This window comes from Cavia porcellus, unplaced genomic scaffold, assembly GCF_034190915.1.
Source record: "Cavia porcellus strain 051 isolate PalLab524CR breed Dunkin Hartley unplaced genomic scaffold, mCavPor4.1 scaffold_2, whole genome shotgun sequence".
Classification (NCBI taxonomy): Eukaryota; Metazoa; Chordata; class Mammalia; order Rodentia; family Caviidae; genus Cavia; species Cavia porcellus.
Window position 1 is genome coordinate 66,096,486 of NW_026947485.1, and position 21,309 is coordinate 66,117,794.

Below are 21,309 nucleotides of genomic sequence, written 5' to 3' on the forward strand. Positions count from 1 at the left end.
CAGTTGTTCTTTCAAAAAATGATTTCTGGATTTCCTTAACCTGGAATGTGAGCTTATAAGCACTTTCAAAGCATCAAACACCCTACCTACTGGTTGATGACTGTGTTTGGTAGAATTTTACTCATGATAGGTTGAATCATGGAGCTTTGTTTGGGAGTATGACAGATCTCATAAGGTGATGGTGGGAGAGTCCTCTGCTAAGCTGGCGCTGTCCATCAAATGTGGGCTCCCAACATGTCCTGCCCATCAGGTTGCAGGAGCCCTGAGGTAGGGTTCAGGGGAGTTGAAGTCTCTGCAGAGTAGGCATATGGTGAAGCTTTGATTTCTATTCAGAGGCAGGTAAGCTACTCACCTAATTTTAGGGTTCTATATATCTTTTATAAGGCTCTACATACCTAAATTTAGCATACCAAATGAAGGAAAGGGGAGGGCCTACAAGACTCCAGGTACTCCTTCCCAAGGATGTGTGGTCTATTCTTTCACTCTTTAAAAAGAGCTGTATCAGCATTTTAAGACCATGTTATTGTGATGTGGTATATGGTCTTATTGGACATTCATAAAAAAGATGTACCAAGATGTATGGAGATTCTGCTATACTTTATTCCATATCATGTTACAAGGAAACAATAGTGACAGCTGACAAACCATTACATCCTTCATAATACAGTCAAGTTATAAACGGTAACAAATATGCAACACTTTTCCATTCTCCTTTCTATGTGTCACTTTGAAGTACAATAGTCTTTTCAATGATGCTAGCACATCTCTTAGGTACCAATCCCATTAGAAAGTGCACATATCAGTGCACTGGATGGGAGAGAGAGGAGAGAGAAGAGAAGACAGGGGAGAGAAGAGAGGAGAGGTATAAAAATTTCCACTCCCAAACAGAAACTGTAAATTTTGTATGTGCCTTTAAAATATGCTGTTGTGGGAAGAGGAATAATAATAAATTGCTTATTTAAGATTTAAAATTTTTTATTTTGGTGCATAAGAAAATTGCAAGGCAGTAACACACAGTTTTCTCTGCCTGCAAGCCAGTAAAGGAGATGGAAGATGTGCGCACTTATGCAGCATATTCCTATGTATAGAGGTGAGGTAATAATCTACCCCAGTATGTACAGCCTGAACATCTTCTTATATAACAAAAGATTACAAATCTTGTAATAGTCACAGATGAGTATCTTACATGGACACATACCTAGGGTCTGGTTACACTGGCTCTCATAAACACACCAGAGCAAGGGATAGTAAGAGGCCCTGCTTCCTCTGCAAGCCTGCGGGTCCCCTGGAAACGTTTCTCCTTGTTCCTAGAAGCAGAAATGGCTTCACACCCTTGCATCCCGTAGGGCAGCACCTCCTGCCCCCACTCCTCCCTATGCCCTCTACTTTTTGCTAAGCACTGCAAACATACTGGTCTTAGGTCCTATGTATCTTGTAATTTTAAGTTGATCAAACTATATCTTTAAGAAAACAAAAGTCCTAAATCTCCTTTCAGAGTACTATATGCAGAGACGTAGTATGGATATAATCGCTGTGCTACAGTACTTGTACTATTCTCACTGGCTGCCTAAATTCAAGCTATTCCTTCATATAAAAATAATCTCCCCAAAACATTCCAGTGCTCTCTCAAAAGTATAATAAATCTTCTAATGAACACAGTCTGTATTGATTTTCATGACAGCCCTCTGAGAGGGCAGGAGGAAAAAGCAGGGGAGGGAGAATGTGACTACAAATAGGAAAGGAAAAGAGAGACAAACCAAACTTTGAGTTTGCTGCGTGAACGGCAAGGAAAACCACGTAGCCTCCTGAGGGGCATTTCTGTAACAAGACAGGCTTCTTCCCACTGAGTACTACTATGCTTTATTTCCTAAGAGAAGTTGTCCAATGATGGGGCATCGATCTCTAATCACCCTCACATTCCTAACTGAAGCCTTTCAGCATTAAATATTTTCAAAATTTCAGGTTAGAAACTTTATTAAATAGTAAGATTAATTATCAAGCTCTTGATTCAAACTTAGTGAAATTTTGCTTTTTTCCCAAGTGAATAATTCCAAACAAATCGCAGGGAAGGCTGCTTTTGATTACATGTAAAGTATTCTCCCCATATTTACTCTAGGAAATCATAATGTAAGTATACTTCAAATCAAAATATCTCTGAAGACTTCTAGGAGGTTGGAATGTATGAAAGAGGAATGAAAAGTATTTCTACGAGTAAATAGTAAACATTCTTAGCTGTGTGTCTTTTCTATCTTTAAAATCAATCAGTAGGTAATGCCTTGCTTGGTATTTCCTGTGAATGCTGGATCTGGATAGGATGGATTATGATCTTACCATGATCCACTAACCCTGCTTCAGGGACAGAACCACTGAGGAGTTCGGGGTCTACTTTATAGGTATATTGGGTTTGACTGTAGAAAAGCTTTTCCTTCACCCTGCTCTCAGAAAGCCTTTGTCAAAATGGACCATAATTTCTAGTCTTCACCATAAAACAGTATGACACATTCCAAGCTTGAAATCTCTCTTTTATGACTCATAGGAAAATGTAAAACACTGTAGACAAAGATATTATCATGAGAATTTTTATTCCAGGGAGCTAAGTCTAGCAAAGTTCATGCCGCAGATGAAGTATCCTAACTGCACTTTGGCCTCAGTATTTCTGGGATTAGGCAGCAAGGGCACCCCATGGGAGCCAGCGTGCACCAAAGAGCGGCCCTCTGTGCTGAAGCACCAGGTATCCTAGGTCAGCTTCATTCTCCAAGGTCCCTCAATGTCTTAAATGGGAAACTGGGCCTTTCTTTTCCCCTGTTTGCATCTTTAAAGCAAGATTCCTGCATTGTTTCCAAAAGCTGCATTTGAACAGTTATTCTAGGAGACTGAAGCCAGGTACCCGATGGTGGCTGCCAATCATCTTAGAATGTTGTTTAAAGATAATTCCAGGATGCTTTGCTGTCACTGAGCAAACTTCAAATTCTGTACAAATAACTTTGTAATTTGCTTTTTAAGCAATAAGCAGCCAAGATTGCTTTTGAGGCTTATCTAATCCTTTACCCCCAAGTTTTAAACATTCTGTTCCTCACTCTTCTCCATTTAGAACATACAAAATGTAACAGAGTAGATAGAAAAAAAGAGATGATGACAAGATCCAGACTACAAGTAAAAAGTTATGTGAGTTTCCAGAGGCTGAAAAAACAAGCAATTAGTTCCTGTCCATGTTCTTACTGCTTGGTACTTGTTTCTTTATTTGCAGCCTGCTCAGAAAACAGTTGTGCTATGTCGCTTGAAAATGGTAAGCAGGTCCTGATATCCTATACAAATATGTGCTGATTTCCGAGGGAAAAAAAAAAAAAAAAAAAAACAACACCTTTTCAAATGTCCTTAAAGGTGAGTGACAGGTGGGGCCCACACTTTGGGACCAGGCTGTCTAGTCAGTCAGAGAACAGCAGTTTACTTTAGTGAGAAGCATCCTTCCTAGTGGTTGGAAAATATGCCCTGCTCTCAAAGAAAACACACATTGTTTTATGCTGCTGTGTGGCTTTCAAGTAGAGACATTACCGAAGAAGTGTGAACACCAAATGTGTTGTCTTAATGTATTTAAGACATGGCTGGTGAAAGCATTAAAACCTTTACAGAGACGCTGCGCTGCAGAGGGAAATCAAACAAAATCAAACACAAAAGACTGAAAAGAATACATGCCATGTATCAGTAAGCAAAGCTTAATCTTCACATAGTTCTTGGAAATCACAAGGTATCCAAATGCGTGCAAGGTTTTAAATAAATTGCAGAGAAAACAGGGTCTTGCCAGCTTCAATTTTCTTGTAAGTGAAATCCACCACAGGGAGCGGAGGAAACTGATCCACGATTCCCTCTGCATTATTGGCCACTTCATTAATTTTTTTTCCTTCTCAGAATGATGACAACTTGATCCTGGAAGGAGGAAAAGAGAAAATTGTTATATGTGAAAAAAATTTACACCAATCCATTTCCCTGAATTACATTAGACATCAAAATTGGTCAGGCCGACGTGAGCTCACTGGTGTTCTCCACACCACTCCAAACACAGCTATTCAAGGTAGAAGAGTTCTGGTAACCAAAATGATCTTTACCATAAGATAAGCCAATTTCCTAATTTCTTCCTTTAAAATATTTAAGTCCATGAGTTCAAATGGTCTCACTTCCTCCTGGATTATTTAGAGAAAAAGAAACTCAGCAAATTTTCTTCCTCAAGTCATTAGTAGTACTACTCATCTTAAGTGCCTGTAGCTTCAGACACACCAATAAAAGGATGTATTGCTGTATTCACTTTTTATGTATATGAAACAAAAAAATGGATTACAAATGTGTTTTAGAAGAACAGCTGTCCATAATACCTTGATTCTTACTGCCAGTTATTTTAGTCTCCACAGAATAAAAATTGGCCAGCGTCACCTGAACTGGCAGACTCTTCCCCACATCCTGTGCAGGATTGCACACTTCTAATGATGTCTACCTAAAATCTGGTAACCACTTATAGGTGGATGATTGGGGCAGAAAGATGGAATGTTTCCTCTGCATGTCTCTCCTTTTCTTCATAGTCCTTAAGTATCTTCCCTGAACCTCTGGGATGGGAAAGTGACGTCTGGCCAAGTAAAGTGTGGAACTTCTAGGTCTGAGTTCCAAAGCTGAAGGAGTTTATCCATCAATGCCACACATCCTGGAATCCACTCATCAGCTAAGTTTAGAAGCTTGTTCCTAGTCATTAAAGCATGGTCAGGCCTGCTTGTCTGCCTCTATAGGACCATACTGTCATCCTTCTGACACAGAAGAAACCTTGGATAGAGTGTGATACAGGTGTGGACCTTTTTGTTTTTGGAGATTTCTCAGTACAGTTATTTCCCACAGGCTGTAGTATCAAGCACGTCAACCTACAGGGCAGTGACCTGGCAAAACTTCGACCAAGAGAACGAAAAGCTCCACTCTTATAAACAAGGAGTGGTCAAAATATATAGTGAATGCTTACATTAAAAAAATTGTTACAGTCAAAGACACACTGTCGTGTGTTTCCCTCAATGTCTTCCCCCTTAGGTTGAGCACACTTATCACACAGTTCCTGCCATTTTCTGAAGAAGTTCTTAAAGTCGTCTTTCAGGAGGGTCTCTACAAGTTGTGATTAAAAAAAAAAAAAAAAGTACAGTGATTGTAGCCACCAACGGCCATCCAGTGGGAAGGCTGGCTTGTTAAGACACTGAGGCATGGCATCCTCATCCACCTTATTCAGCACAGCTGGGCAACTTCAGCCTCTCCTCCAAACCCAAAATGGCATAAATGGTAAATGCTTTGAATTAATTCAGGTCATTAATGTAGCCATGACTGTGCAGCAAAAGACAGGAGTGGAAGTCCAGAAGAGTCTCAGAATGTGACAAGAATTATGGAATAAGTGTGGGTGATAGGAGGGTAGTATCCTGAGGGAGATTAATGACGATGTGTCTTTTACTGTAATACATTTTTAAAACTTTTAACATTCACTATTTTTTTTTTATCATATCAGGTACATTTAAAAAGTGTAAAAATAGCACCATCCCTACCCTCCGGTCATCTCTTCCACTTGCTATGATATTGTTTCAGAATGTTCACCTTCCTCTTGCTCTTTTAAATTGAGGTGAAATTCATATAACATGAAATTAATAATTACAAAGAGTTTAATTTAGTGCATTTCATAATGTTGTACAGCCACTGTCTCTTATTTCCAAAGCATTTTCATCGTCCTCTAAGGAGACTCCATCCTGTAGGCTGTCATTCTCCATTCTCCCCTTGTGTCATCTCTGGGCAACCATTCTCGATCTTTCTGTTTCTGTGGATTTACCTACTCTGGACGTTTCATATGAATGGAGTCATGCTGTACGTGACCTGTTGTGTCTGGCTGCTTTCACTTAGCATATGTTTTTGAAGTTCATGCGTATTGTTGTACATATCAGCACTTCATTATTGTATATGGAAGAATATTGTATTTTGTTTATCCATTCATCAGTTGATGAGCACTTGGGCTGTGTCACCTTTAGTACTGGGAGTAGTGCTGCAGTAAACATTCATGTACAAGTCTTTCACTGAATATGTGCTTCTAATTCTTTTGGCTATGTATGTAGGAGTGGGGTTTCTGGCCCACGAGGAAATTCTGTATTTGACTTTTTGAGTCACTGTTGTCTACTGTGGCTGCACTATTTTATATTCCTGCCAGCAGGGTAGAAGGGTTCCACATCCTTGCCATCACCTGCTGTTTTACTTTTTCCTCCTGCTTGTTTTTAAATTATACTCATGGTACTGTGGGGAAGTGGCTTGCATTTCATTTGCATGGGTTTGCACTTCCCTATGATTAGTGATGCTGCACATTTTTTCAATATGTTCATTTGCCATACGAATTTCTGAAAAAGTATTTCAAAATTATGTTGTCTTTTCATTGTGTAGTTGTAGTTCTTTGCATGTTCTGGAGATTAATCCCTATTCTTAGATACATGATGGGCAAAATTTTCTCTTATTCCATGGATGGACTTTTCATTCTGCTGTGTGTGTGTCTTTTGATACATACAAGTTTTAAATTAAATGAAGTATAATTTGTATTTTTTCTTTTGTCATTTTTATTTCTGGTGTTACACCTATAAATCCATTGTGAAATCCAAGGTTATAAAGATTTATATTTTCTTCTATGAATTTTATAGTTTTTACCTTTACATTTAGATGTTTGGTCCTTTTTTAGTTAATTTTTTGTGCATGTTAAGAGGTAGAGATAATTCCTATTATTGATAGTCCTCTGTCTTCAGTAATTGGGAAAAGTGTAGACAAAAGTCCTCCCAGGTTTCTGAGGGAGGCCTGGGTATGGGTGGATGACACACAGAAATGCTTGTCCCCACAGTATTTCAATCGCACTTGTCCACAGTCCTATTCTGGGATTTTTATTAACTAGACCATAAAAATGTCCTTTTTACCCCTGTAGCTTAAACAAAAACTAAGTTTCTGGCTCTGCCAGGAGACCTGGGCAGCACAGACAAGGGTGCTGTGGGGTTTCCTTGGCATCTACTCGCCTAGGCATGGAGCTCCTATAACTAAGTGCAAATGATACAGTCCTTGCTTGGCTCTCCTTCCCGCACCACTTGAGTCAACAGAACGGAGATCTGGCACCCAAGGTGACCTCCTGAACTAGGGACTTTATATTTAGTCTTCCTGAGCCACTTCCTCTCGGGAAGCAAGTCAGGGTGCAGGTGGCATTATTATATTCTATATTAAGCTTGTTTTTATTGCCCAGTGTGTCCCCTGGAGGATAGTTCAGGTTGGCTTCAAGCAATCAGTAATTCTTGAACCAACAAGAAAAGGGAAAGGCAGGATCTGAAAATCTGAGGATGGAAACAATCTCAGGTATCGAGTTCCCTCATGGCACATAGACTGAGGGCAAACCCTGTGCCTGTTCTCTGACTTGTTGCTAAAACGGCCGGCACAAAGCTGCTACTTCAGCAAGGATACTGTTCTGAGGACAGGACATCCACAGATAGAATCACCCACGTCAAACAATGGGCAACATTAACTTCTTTCTGCAGATCAAAATAAGCTTTTACTATTCCTGATATTCTAACTGAAAAGCAAGATTTGATTTTGAATATATTTGATTTCATATAACAATAAACCCATGTCACCACAGTCAGCAGCTTGTCACAATCCCACTGGGTTCACCTCAGACTTTTTAGCCACTGACATGTGTTTACCCTTCCTTCGCACTGATTCTGAGTGTAATCTCTAGGAGAATCAATCATATGTACCCAACCTAGGGTGCAAGCATAATTGGATAATAAAGGATAATGCATAAAGGCAGTAATTGGATAATAAATGGTGAAAACAGTGATTATGATAAGTTCATTGTTTAGGTTTGGATTCTGAAAGTCAGTGGAATAAGCCAATAAAAAAGAAAAGACGGGACATGCCAATGACAGTAAGAGGTCCATTTCTTTGAAAAGCCCACGTGGAGCCCCACCTTGTCTGCTGCTATTCACCAGAGCAAGGGACATCCCTTCTCCCACCCTGAGAGCCACAGTTTTGATTTTTAACAAGAGCATACATATAAGGTAGGTTAGTTTATTGCTAGAAAAGAATTAAAAATCTACATATAATCATTCGTTTGAAGGGTGGGGCTTAGGTAGAAGGAAAGAAGATCATAGGGAAGTAAAATATGGTATGGTGTAAATCCTTCCTGTACATTTGACAGATGAAATATACTACATGTACATTACAAATGAACAGTGACTTAAGAGTTATAAGCTCAACAATGTGCACATCTGCTTACAGGTGTATAAATCAGAAGATTAAAAGATGCCATTTTATCTCGCTTTCAGCTTTTACAATGCTCTTTCTCTAGAAATGAATTGTTTTAAACAAGAAATTGGCTTCAATTGATAAAATCCTTATTCAAAAATATCTACATAGAGCTTTGCAGCTATAAATATTAATTAATTGGAGTGCTGGTACCCATAATGCAACTTTTTTCTGACCCATGTGCCCTATGAACTAGATATTTTTTGGATTCAATTTTCTTAAAACCAACTGTCAGCATCATGTGATGGAGGAGATGAAAAATGAAAATGAGCAGTCCTGCTGTGCAGGTGGGTGACCTGTGGGAGACAGTCTGCCTGGTAGGATTTTTACACGAACCATCAGACACAGACCAATTGATTAGATCATCTCATACCCGCCACCAACTAGGCTCAAGAGACTAATTAGAGAGAGTACTGCCTGCGCAGGCACCCCATTGACACCTAATTTGCTCAGCCAAAGCCTTTGGGGAAAATGTATTATCTCTGCAGCGCACTTCATGCATTTCTGATGCGAGGCATAAGCAAGGAGTGCTTCATCATTCTTTTGAGAAAACTGAATGTACAGCCCTTAAGTGCTAAATGTAAGCAAACAGACCAAATTAAAATCAGGCCAGTCACTTTCTAATTCCCTCTGTGCTCCCTGATAAATCTTTGTGTGTGCACACACCCCTACACACACGCATACGGTTTACATGCCGGAAGGAGGGGCAACCCGCCCCAGGACCCAGCTCAGGGTGTTCTGGTGTGATTAGATGGTCTGTGTTTCACACTGCCCTGTTTACCCTCCTGAAGGTTCTGTGTTTCTGTGTTTGTTTTTTTCTGTTCATTACCCCTCCTCAAAGTATTCTTTTTTTTTTTACTACAGGAAGACTCTGGCACCCCCACCCCCATCCCCGCCAAGCTTCACTGGAGAGAAGTGATTATTTTGGTTCCAAATTAAAACAACTGTAGGTTTTCTTTTCATCACTTAAATTGTGAGCAGGATATTCTCCAGGATGTATGTGAGGCTGCAGGGTAATCCGCTCATTTCTATTTCAGAGACTGCTTTGTAAAGAAGTCTCTGCCTAACAGAGAAGTGAAAAACACTGAAATTTGACAGAAGGGAAGCTCCCTCACAGCAGTAAATATAGGACAATTAGATTTTTTTCGAGGAAAAAATAATACCACTTGACCAAGTTTAGCTGTATTTGTTTCTAACCTAGATTAAAACTAATTCCAATTTCCTTGTCAAATGTAGAACCCACAATACTGGTACACAGAGGCATTTAAAGATGGGGACGAAATTAATTACACGCTTTAAAAAAGAAAACAAAATTAAATAATCCAAATAATATGGAAAAATTGGGGTGGCTTTGTGCCAAATCTAGAGGAAATAGGGAATAGATTTCCATAATGCTGAAATAAGAGAAAAGCAAACCAAAGAGGGCTTTCCAGGGTGGGCTCTCCAGTGGACTCACTCATTTTATGCCTGTCTGCCCACATGCTGGATGCATTAGTTTAACCATATGTTCTGGTAAATTACAATTCTGCTTTGTAATTGCTCATATTTACCCTACCTACTCTTAAGAATTCAATGAAGAATTAAAAAAAATAATTTTCTCCTTTTGTTTTTCACACAGCATTCAAAACTGAACACAATTAGGCATCTGGCCAGGCTACACATTCCAGTGACAGAGTACATTTCTTTCTAACGATAACGTGGAGAGTCACCTTTTCTGATTTTACGGAGACCAAAGTCCACACGGCATCCTTTTGCTTAAGTTAACCTTTTAACAAGGTTTCATGTGAAAAGTATTCAGAAAGACAAACTGCCCTATAAAGGTCTGCCACTTTGAGTTGTTTTGGTTAAAATACTAAGACGAACAAACAAAATAAATCTTTGTAGTAATTAATCCTCAAGTACAGTTTGCTATTGTAGAAAATTAACTCCACACATAAGTTGTTAATCCCTAAGCACCTAAGCAAGCACAAATTAAGCACGCATACACATGTATGACTATATATATATATATATATATATATACTCACATATATCCACACAGACACACGTGTCCACCTACATATCATCCTTTAACCACATACAACACATTATTAACTCTTATACTGTAGATTTTATATCAATGTTGGACTCAAAATGGTTATGTTTTAGATTTCATACTGAATCCAGAAAACCTGGGGACAGTTTATAACTTACTATTTTTTTTTGAGTGAGATTAACCATGTTATGGTCTAGCTAGACATACAAGTTTTCTTTCAGAATATCCAAGATCTGCACTTTCCAGCTGCTTAAGCACTGCACTAAAGCTGTGTGTATGGGGGTTGGGTTGGTATGAAACAGGTGGAAGTAGAAAACTAGTTAAAACTACTTTTTAAACTTATTTCTGATCATAATCATAATCATTCCAGAAAAGAATACATCTTTGAGACTAGCAGACAAGATAATGTTAATTAAAATGAATGCAAAGATAGGCTTTGTTTTAAGCTTAACAGAAGGTCCATCATTCAAAACAGCCCAAATCCGTTAAGTTGAAAGCTGTTTGGTAACATCCATATGGATGCACAATGCACTAATTGCAGCAACTTTGCACATTTTAAGCTTCATGCCAAAGTGGTTATTTTAATTAAAATTTTGCCGGCAAAGCTGTAAGTCTAACATTTCAAAACAAAGCGTTACTCACAGGAGGAGATGGACTTAACATATCATTTTAATAATCATCATTATCAACGAACATTTATTGAAATCCTCATTAAAGAGCAGGCATTATATGATGTGTAATTAGCCCTGACTGAAAAGAATACTGTATTTTAATGGTGTGACTGTTTATTAAATCAGATTTATGTAAATGGGCAACACTGGCCATATTTTAGAGACATATGGACAAAAGGCTGGCAGTTTGGGGACTACTTCCTGCCTCAGTGAGCACTGAAAGAGTGCTGGGCAATTCCTGATGCAGGTCTTCTCACAGCGGCTGAGACACATTTAATTACTGTTTAAAAAACATGCACACGATTTTTGCTAAAAATTATAATACACATATATTGAATATATCTTTAGATGTACAAAATAAACATAACATATTTATAAAATTTGGGGGCTTAAAATAGGTAACAAGTTTTAATAACATATAAGCCTTAAAATGATTAAATAAATATACAAGAATATGTATAAAAATGTGAAACTTGAAATAGCTCACTAAATTGTTTTAATTACCAAGTTAACAGAAGAGCCTTCACCAAAGGTGAAGATTCGTACTATTTGCCCAGATTTTGTATTATTCGAAGCTTCATTTGCTCAGTGTATCTTTACAATCACGTGGCTCCACATGACTCTAAGTTAATTAAAAAAGATTCTGACCCTTCCACCTACTTTTATGCTACAGTCTTACTAAACTATATTTAAATAAATACAAAGTCATGTAACTAAATAGTGTGTGCATTTCACTACAACTTAAAAAACACACACGCACACATCTCATAAAACCACTTTTAAATATTTAGAAGTCAAAAAAACATGTAGGTTAATGCTTTACTTCAATTAAAAGATTTGAGAGGGTATGTGACTATATTGGGGAAATTCTTTTTTTTTCCAAATTTTTTCCATGATTTTTCAGTGTTGAAGCACATTAAGTTTTCATGTTGAGGATTTTGAATTCAATATATATAATCGCATATAGTATTGAACTTGTTTTCTTGTGAATTACCTAATCAGAAACTCGCAAAGCTAATGCACTAATTTCTGTAGCATGAGATAATGCCTAATTGGTTAATAGAGGATAATGTCAGTGTGAACCAGAAGTCATATTGATTCAAAGAAGTTTTTTTCTTTTGATGCTAAAAAGATTTTTTTTGAGGTTGGGGGCACTGGCAATTGAACTGTGGACCTCATGTTTGCCAGGAAGGCCCTGTGCCACAGAGCTCAATTCCCAGCTTGATGCTGAAGTTTTGGGGTAACCAGTAACAGCAGCCAACCACATGCCAGATACACACAGATGCATGCCGACTGAAGAGGCATATGGTATTGCACACACTCCCCAGCCCTCCTGTGCTTCTTTTCTGCTTGTTTGGTCACTAGCTCTGCCTTCGAATGAACTATTTCTTGTGCAGTACTCCTGGGTCATGAAGCACTTTGGCTTTTCACCCAAAATTCAGTAGCTTCGACATTTATATCAAGCTTCTTTTACCTATAAAGTGTTTCAGTATAGAATATGTATTAATGTTTTTGTGAGTTTGTTTGCTGTGCTATCAAGTTGAATACATTCAGAATGATCTGGTCCTTACTGCTTTTTTCCCATAAGCTCTGCAATTTTTATGGTACATCAGAGGTAGGAACATGGATATTACAAGATAGCAGAAAAGTCTATTCTTGTGAGAACACATTATCACACTTTCACAAAGTGACACTGTGGACAGTATTTAGCATCTGGAAATATCTGTGGACAGTTAGGTATGTCTATTAAGTCCATGATAAAGGCTAGGGATGCTGGACAGGCAGCTAAGCTCCCCATGAATTAGCTATTTCACAAGAATGTCAAAGGACAATTCCATCAAAGACAAATCACCAAATGCTCAGACGACCTACATGTAAAGTCCTTTGATATGTAGAGCCCACAAAATAACAGTTGATTATTTTGAAGTATTTTGGTATTAGTTATCTCTTCATCAGTTACTACAGTTCTACAATATCCAGGGGAATTCTATAAGATGTAATTACAGAACACATGTATCATCATGAGAAATAAATGCTAGCCTTTTGTGCTTATGTGGCAATTCCTTCTCTTCTATTTATTCTAATGAAAATGACTAAAAATAGGGACCATGACTTTTTTATTAGTATATGTTTTTGATACATAATTATATTCATCCTGGGAAACTGATGCATATTGCAGTAATTTTTACTTTACTTTTTCTCTCTCCAAGAGCTTTGACTTTTAGAAGACAATAACTCTTATAAACTGCATTCTTTGTAAGTTGTAATCCTTTCAGTCATTGACTATGTACCTTGGAAAACTAGTAGAAGGAAATCTATTGCAGGTTTAAATACCCACAGTGCAATAGGATCCATGACCTTTATAGGTACCAAGGTAATGAACAGTCAAGTTTTTCCAGACTGAAAGCATTCCTAGGGTACAGGATCCAGGGTTTTAAACTGGGGAAAACCAGAATGAGCTGGAAACTCTAACAGGAACAAAAGGATTAGTATATGGTGACTGTCAAGTTTATGATGAAAACAGGTATCAAGTCTGGCATTTTGTTACGTGAACTAAAGTGAAAAAATATGCTGATTTCTCAATTTCAAAACGAGAGCTGCAAGAGTATTACAAATGTGAAACACCAAGGGGGCAAAAATTCAGTGATAAGAAGATGAAAACAGAACCAGCAGCCTTCTCTACTATCAACTCCCAGATTAGGCTGGGATTTTTCATGTATCTCCTTGAAACAGTCACACTCTTATCTCTATATTTTTGAATCTTTGTGTTTTTTTTAATTGAAGTCATGTTGAGTCATATTCTGCTCCAAGCAAAGTTCAGACCATCAAACTTATTCTTCACAACTTGCAGATGCACTGTCAAATGAATTCATCCATTTCAGTTCACAGGTGCTTGTACAGGGTGGCATGGAGGTGGCCAGGGCTTCCATTTGAGCTGGGCAAGAAGTATCCATGTTGAGCAGAGAACTGTATGATGCAAGCTTGTATGAGAGGTTTGGAGGAGTAACAGTCTCAGTATCCTCCCTATATCATTCAGGAAATAATCATTAAGTCATCTATTAAAATTATTTTTTCTGGGGCCAGGGATTTAGCTCAGCAGCATAAGCGCTTGCCTGCCAAGTGTGAGGTCATGAGTTCAATCCCAGTACCTCCCCTCAAATTTTTTTTTTCTAAGCAGTGTTTATGGAGGAAGAGGAAGATAATAACAAAGCATTAAAATAAGGTCCCAGTGGTATCCTGAAATTATCTTGAATTGGCCTGGCAGTCAAATCTCAAAAATTTCTAGAAATTTTTCAAGCAGCTGTCAACACAGCCACCCTTGACTGCCACTGTGGCAGTGTTTCTATGATAGGACATGCACAGGATTTCTCTGCTTTGTGAAGAGCTAAGTGTTTTCAACACTGACTTGTGCACTCTCTGGAGGGGAAGACGGCCAGGACAACACACTAAATCAAAATGGAAAATGGAAATGCTATTCTAGAGGAGTCAACAGTGAAGAAAAACCAGGGTTTGAAGGATAATTAAAGTTTAATGTCTAGGAAGGCAGGAAGATGGTTATCTCACCTAGCTAGGGGTTCTGGGAAGAAGCAACAGCCAAAACAGTGGCATACCTGTGTCAAGACAAGGATGGAGATGGACCTGGGCGTGGTGGTGCATGCCTGTAGTCCCAGCACTCGGACTGCTGTGAGTTCCAGGCCAGCCTCATTTACATAGGAAGTTCAAGGCCTGAACTACACAGTCTGAACTACACAGTGAGACCCTGTCTCTGGGGATTTAGCTCAGTGGCATAAGTTCCTGCGTTGCAAGCAGCCAGTCGTGAGTTTGATCCCTGGTACTGATAAAAACGAAAAAGACCAAAAAACAAAACAAAACAAAACACACACAAAAAAACCAAAACACCTCAGATACAGATGGACTCAGGGAAGCTGGAGGTTAAGCAAGGGTAGCAGAGGGGAGGGCTCCAGAGGCCCTGCTTTTGACTTTATTCTGCAAGTAATGAGGAGGGTCTGAAGGATTTGAGCTGGGGGGTGCAGGTGATCCCAGGGCCTCTGCAGTGAACTGCTCCTGTAACCCTTTTTATTTTTTGTTTAGAGACAGTGTCTCCCTAAGTCTCCCAGGCTGCATTCAAACTTGCAGTCATTCTGCTTCAGCCTCACAGAGAGCTGGAATTTCAGGGATTCACCACCATGCCTGACTATATGTTTCACATACATTAAGTCTGACCATTGCTATGAAGGTTGTGGGTAAACAGATGTCTTCTTTAGGATATCTTCAAATCAGAGAGCCCAGCACATTCTTTATCTGACAGCTGCAATTGCTCAGAGTACCAGGGTTTGTAACATTTAATGCTGAAACATTTTATTCCACTCATGAGAAATATTCAGTTAGGGAGAAATGATGACTTGGAAATGAAGCTTCTTCCCAAGGACTACATATTTTAACACATAGCTCCTGAGGATAATTTAGACATACACCCAAGAGATGCCTTAGGTACCTGGTAAATAGTTTGTTCAGTTGTGTCTTTACAGAAAGCAAAGAATATGCAAGAATAACTCTAACTTTGTTGTCATTTATAATTCAAACATGGCTTGCTGTTTTTGATTAACACACAACCTCAGACAGACTTCGACTTGCAGTATTTGGAGTTCTGAAATACCGCCAGCCCTTTAAAGAGCCACTGCACCACATTAGAACACATCCATACGACTGTATCACTTGCCTTGATTCACTGCCTATTTGGACTAGGAGCTTGTGCTCATTAAAAATGTACAGCCGGTGATGTCTGATGAAAAAGACATTTACATCAACACAATTGGTTTCTTCCTGGTATGAGACAATTAAAGTGCCAAGAACTTAGTGGCTCAATGGCAGAGCAAAGAACAGTGGCTGCAGGCGGGGTCAACCTCTCACTCGCACTGGCCACAGGGCAGGAGAAGGCAGGGAGCGCAGCCAGCATACCCAGGACTTGGGGATTAGGAGGTGTTTTATGCTTCTTTCACTGTGTGCTTGTGACAGACTGAAACAAAAGCACCCACCCAGTTAACTGAAGTAAGCTTTTATGGTCAGAAACTCTGCAATGCATCTTTGCTTTGCCCCACACCACAGCCCCACATCCACTGTGGTGAGTCAAGAATGCAACATTTTTTCTACACCTGCAAGGGAAGAACATCCCAGAAAGATCTTATTTCCTGTTCACAAGGGTGCTAAAGAACAAAGTCATGTTTTGTCTGGGTTGTGCTGTTTGTTTTCTGGTCTGTTGGCATTAAAATCATATCTTAAGCATCTATCATGTCTCATGACTCTTTAAGTCCTTTTGAAAAGTTGTGACTTTGCAATACTGGTGTCATTAGGAATTAGAACAAAACAAAACTCCATCAAGTTCACTGTTTCATGTTACTGTGGAGGAGAAAAAACCCCAGCACAGCTCCACTTAAACATAACAATTAGAGTATACACTGGACAGAGAAAACACATGGAAAAACTCAGCCCCATGTGCTCCAACAAGCTGTTTTGGTTTAGTGTTCTGCATGAGATGTCACACACAGTGAGTTGGGTCTGAAATTCTAACATGGAAAAGCTCTTTTGTTTTCTGAATTACTAACCTCCCACGTTTCATTCTTGAGTTTACGTAAATCTGCTAATTGGTAAGGAGTGAGTATTGTGTTCCAGACAGGACATGAAACACTTGTGCTTGGATTAGCAAGATAAAACTAAATGTATCTCTTTCAGCACAGGTGGATTTTTAGGGACAGATGTATATCTGGTGAAATGTAAAGAAGAACACAGCAACTTCTTCCTTAACTCTCTAGGATGTGATCCTTAGCATGTAGTATGATTAAGACTGTTGGCACATGAGAGATAGGAGATTCGGATAATATACTGCATATCAGAACCAGATAAAGGGGAAATGGTCTGATTAATGCTATGTGTCATCAAACAAAGAAGTATTTAAAGAGGCTTAGAAAACAGTTAATGGCAAGAACAGTTTTACACCAGAAGAACCTCCAGATCAAACTGTGAACCCTACTGAACCTGACATGTTATATAATCATGGTTACTATTTGGAGTAAATATTATATATATGCTACAATAATCTCTTTTGGCCATAAATTCTTTGCAATTAAAATTCACACAAAAGTAATTTACTTCTAAGTATTCAAGAATTGCCTCCAAATTGAATCAACAAACACCTAAACTGTGAAACCAGCTCCCCCTCACTTCTTTGACCATTTGTCTATTGTACCACTCATGGCTGTTTTGAACCTGGGTGTTACGATCACCTATTTTCTAATGTTTTATAATTTTTCTTTTTTGGTACTGGAGATCAAATTTATGACCTCATGCTTGCCAGCAAGCGCTATGCCACTAAGCTAAATCCCTGGCCCCAGTGTTTTATAAATTTTTTAAATATAGAAAAATGAAAGCATTACAAAACAAACAATCAGGTACCCATTACATAGATTCTACGGTTAATATTTTAATTATTTTCTTTTAATGTAAGTATCTACCTTCCTTCTATCCATACTATGGTTTCAATGCATTTCAAAATATGTTGCAGATATATATACACTTTATCCTTAAACATGCATGTCAATAACTACAGTATATACTCATATTTTAAGATAAACCTAACTTACAGTAAAATGCACATTTATGTGCATTCTTTGACTAGTTTTTAATGGCAATACAAAGGAACTGTTATGTGGTTAACACAAATGGAAAGACCAGGGTTAGTTGAAAAATCTAAACAGAATATGACCTTTTCTTAACCCAAAAACATTCTCCAATCTCAACCCTCTTTCTCACTCTCATCAAACAGCAATAAACACAAAACAGACAGGCTCAAGGGACCCAGATTGTAGTTAATTCTTCACCTTGCTGAGTCACTGTCAAACTTGAGAAGCAGAAGAACATCAAGGACATGGCACGCATTTTGCTACATGCATAGTTTTTCCATACAATTCAGTTGGTTCACAGACTTGCATTACATCAATAGATCCAGGGATCCCCAGGTCGAGAAACTCTGGATTAAGATGTCAGAATGCTGAAGCATCAAACAACATTTACATCTTCTAGCCATCCATTTAGATTATATAGCAAAGGAAACACTTTTCATGAAAATTAAGCTTTTGAAGGAAACGATTTTTAAACAAAAGATGTAATCTAGCACATCTCTAGTCAGGAGTGATCAGACTGATGTAATCTCTTAAACACTCTCTACATGATAAAAATGTAATGAAACAAACTAAAGAAAAGCCAAAAAGTGTGTGCTATGTATTTCCTTTACAAGAGGTAAAACCTGGAACATTTTATTTGACAACAGAAGGATATACATGGCCAGTGTGGATCTCTGCTTTGATGATTCTGAATTTGGTAAGTTGAGCAGAAAACTCATTTTTCCCCAAGTATAATTTCTTGCTGTCTCTTCTTTTTCTGCTTATCAGTACCAATATTAATGCATGATGAAAGAAAAGTAGAAATTAATTATGTAGTGCTAGTTTTTACTAATGATATTAATCATTAATGATCATTTATTCAGTATTTTATATATCATTTTGTTATTGGAATAAAAATAGTGAAAAGTTCTTGTATCCTTAAGTTTTATTTAGTAGAAACAATATCAGCTGAGAACCTGCCACTGTTCCGAATCCCTGCCACCTGTATTCTCCCTCTTACAAAGTGTTGCAGAGACAACTAATTGCAGGAGCTGGAGAGAATTTACTGTCTCCAGCCCTCACAGCAACCTTTCAAGGCAGGTATTTATATTCTGTCCTATAAGCTCAGAAAGCCAAGGCTCAGAAATGCAAGTTTGAGAAGTGTATCCCATTACCATTGTAGGCTTTCAGAAAACCAATGCACGGTTTGCAATCTGCTTCTCAGGCCAAGCTGGCTGCCAGGTTTATACTTTGGTTCTGTCATCTCAGAGCGGTGGCAAACATGAACATGGCCTGGAAGGAAGCTTGGAATTTTGATGATTTTGGCTCATGTTCTTCTCCCTGGTTAACTTGAATCTACCTTTGTATCCCATTTACCTAAGGGTACGAGTGACTTCTGTCCTCCTTGCTAGGAGACAGCTACCTCTAGTTTCATGGTGCATTCATTCAGGAACCAGATTAAAAAAGGAAAATGTGGAGATGGGTATAAATCACAGTTCCTCAATAATTTCAATCAGCATAAGGTTGCCATGGCAACCATACTTAACTGTCCTACCTTGTTCTTCCTGTTGCTCTCTTTTTCTGCTAGTTGGGTGTTCAAAATTTGCACGGAATTGCTTCTATTCTCTGATTTACAACTTAAAACTTATGCCACTTAATTTTATCTCACTCTTTTCTTTGAGCACTAACTAAAGAAAAATCTGTTTCAAATACAACATCACTAACTTTTCGGTCACAAATGTGATAAACCCATTCCTCATTTCTTCTTGAAGCTTTGTTTCTTCTATATTTCTCTTTCCTTCAAAAGCCTCCTCCTCTCTCACACATCCCCACCACTGGAACATCAGTTTGTGATATTTTGGAATAATACCCTGTAGAGAAATTCTAAACATACAGATATAAGACTCCCAGCATCTGGTACAATTCTACAATTAAGCCAAGGTAAAGTTTAAGGAAAAACTGGGGCTGACATCTCTTCTTTCAAATCTTAAAGGAGGTCCCTTTACTTTCAAGCTCCAAGAAAACAAGACGCTCTTTGGAGGTTCCCAGGAGAAGGAACACTTCGTTGTTTCTGATTTAGTGGTTTGTGAGGCCTGGTGGCCATAGTGCTGCCAAACCTTGATGGCTAAGTGATCTTCTGTGACGAAGGAGCACCGGGGGTTATGAAAGGCAGAAGTTGCATCCTTGGGCCAGACACCAGCAGCACTAGCAAACCCCAGGATCTCAGCAAAATGGTGGAGCCTTAGAGGCCCTGTGATCACCTGGTGGGGCAGACACCTACACCCCAGGTGCAGAGGTGACTGGGATATCACATAGGCTAATTCAGCTGGCCTGAGTGTGCTGAGGATCGCTAAGGCACATGGAGTCCCAGCTCATTCCCTGTGACATTGTCCCATTTCTCACACTTCTTTCATCTCTCACTTATTGAAGTCTTTAAGCTGTACTCTTTTTCATGCCTGAACACCAAACCCCTGTTTGTGTTCCCTAGACTTGTTTTTTTTCTGTCTTGGACCAAAGAAAATAACAAAGGATGACTTTTCATCCTTCCCTAGAAAAGCTTCACATTATTTTTAATGTTTGCTGGCATTTCTGCGGTTGTCATTAACGCCAGGCACTAATTTCCAGCTCTCTGCCTTTGGGACCCTGAAGGAACAGCTTTTGTAGTTTCTTGGAAGTCTACTTGCTCTGACCAATGAAATGTGTACATGCGTCTGGCTGCTTTAAGGACCAGTAATTTTGCTGGAAAATCTTCCCCATGCCAAGGGGACTTGAAGAAACACTTTGCAGAGATGGAGCTTGTCTCCCACTTCCATGAGTGAACAGGAAATGAGAAGAGCCCTCTGACGACTCTTGATCAAGTACTGTGAGCAAGAAATAAACATGTATTATACTGAGGCCTAGCAACACCTAGCCTATCCCAAATGACACAGTGCCCAAAATATCCAACTTCAGATCATAAATCCTTGGACAATTACTGCAACTTAAGGCTTCCCCTGAGTCAATCTGAGTGATACAGTTATTTCTTATTTCACTAAGGGACATGGGAGGTGAATAATACACATAATTTACTTGAGACCTCATAGCTAGTAAGTGCTAAAGCTGGAACTTATCCACATTTTATTACTTCAAATCCCATACTCTATTTTCATTTGGTTGTGATGGCAGTTAACTGTTACAGTAAGTGAACAAGAGAGAAAATTCATTTTTATCAAATAACAGGGCATATTCTACTGAGGTAATTATAAAAATGCCATACAATAAAATCCACATTTTATTAAAAATGAATAGTAATATTGGATGCATCTGTCAAGCTTTATAACACATTATTTTTGCCATGCTTCTTTCTAGCAATACAAAAGTTTATGGATACTTGTTAAGAAAAATTGAGATTCTCACACGAATGTCCCTCTCAGGTTGGGCAAGTCTAACTAGATAATAATTTGAATCTGAGTAAAGTTCAAGTAATAATATTTCATCGCTACTAATAATAAAGAGATCAAGATTTTCTGCAGAGTGAGAACTTAAAAGTTGTGCTGGATATTCTTATGGTTTTTGGATATTTTTCAATATGAATACATTGATTATGTTATTAAAATACACACAAAATATGGCTAAA

The 21,309-nt window shown here is 38.5% G+C and overlaps 1 protein-coding gene across 6 annotated transcripts in view; it reads right to left on the minus strand.

Annotated features, from left to right (window-relative positions):
* Nucleotides 1-578: 578 nt before the first annotated feature.
* Nucleotides 579-21,309, minus strand: part of Cdk14 (cyclin dependent kinase 14) — a 567,752-nt gene continuing 547,021 nt past the window's right edge. For all 6 annotated transcript variants that reach the window (XM_063243002.1, XM_063243021.1, XM_063243042.1 and 3 more), the window contains one exon: nucleotides 579-3,924. The gene's annotated coding sequence lies outside the window, so the exon portion shown is untranslated. The remainder of the gene's footprint in view (nucleotides 3,925-21,309) is intronic.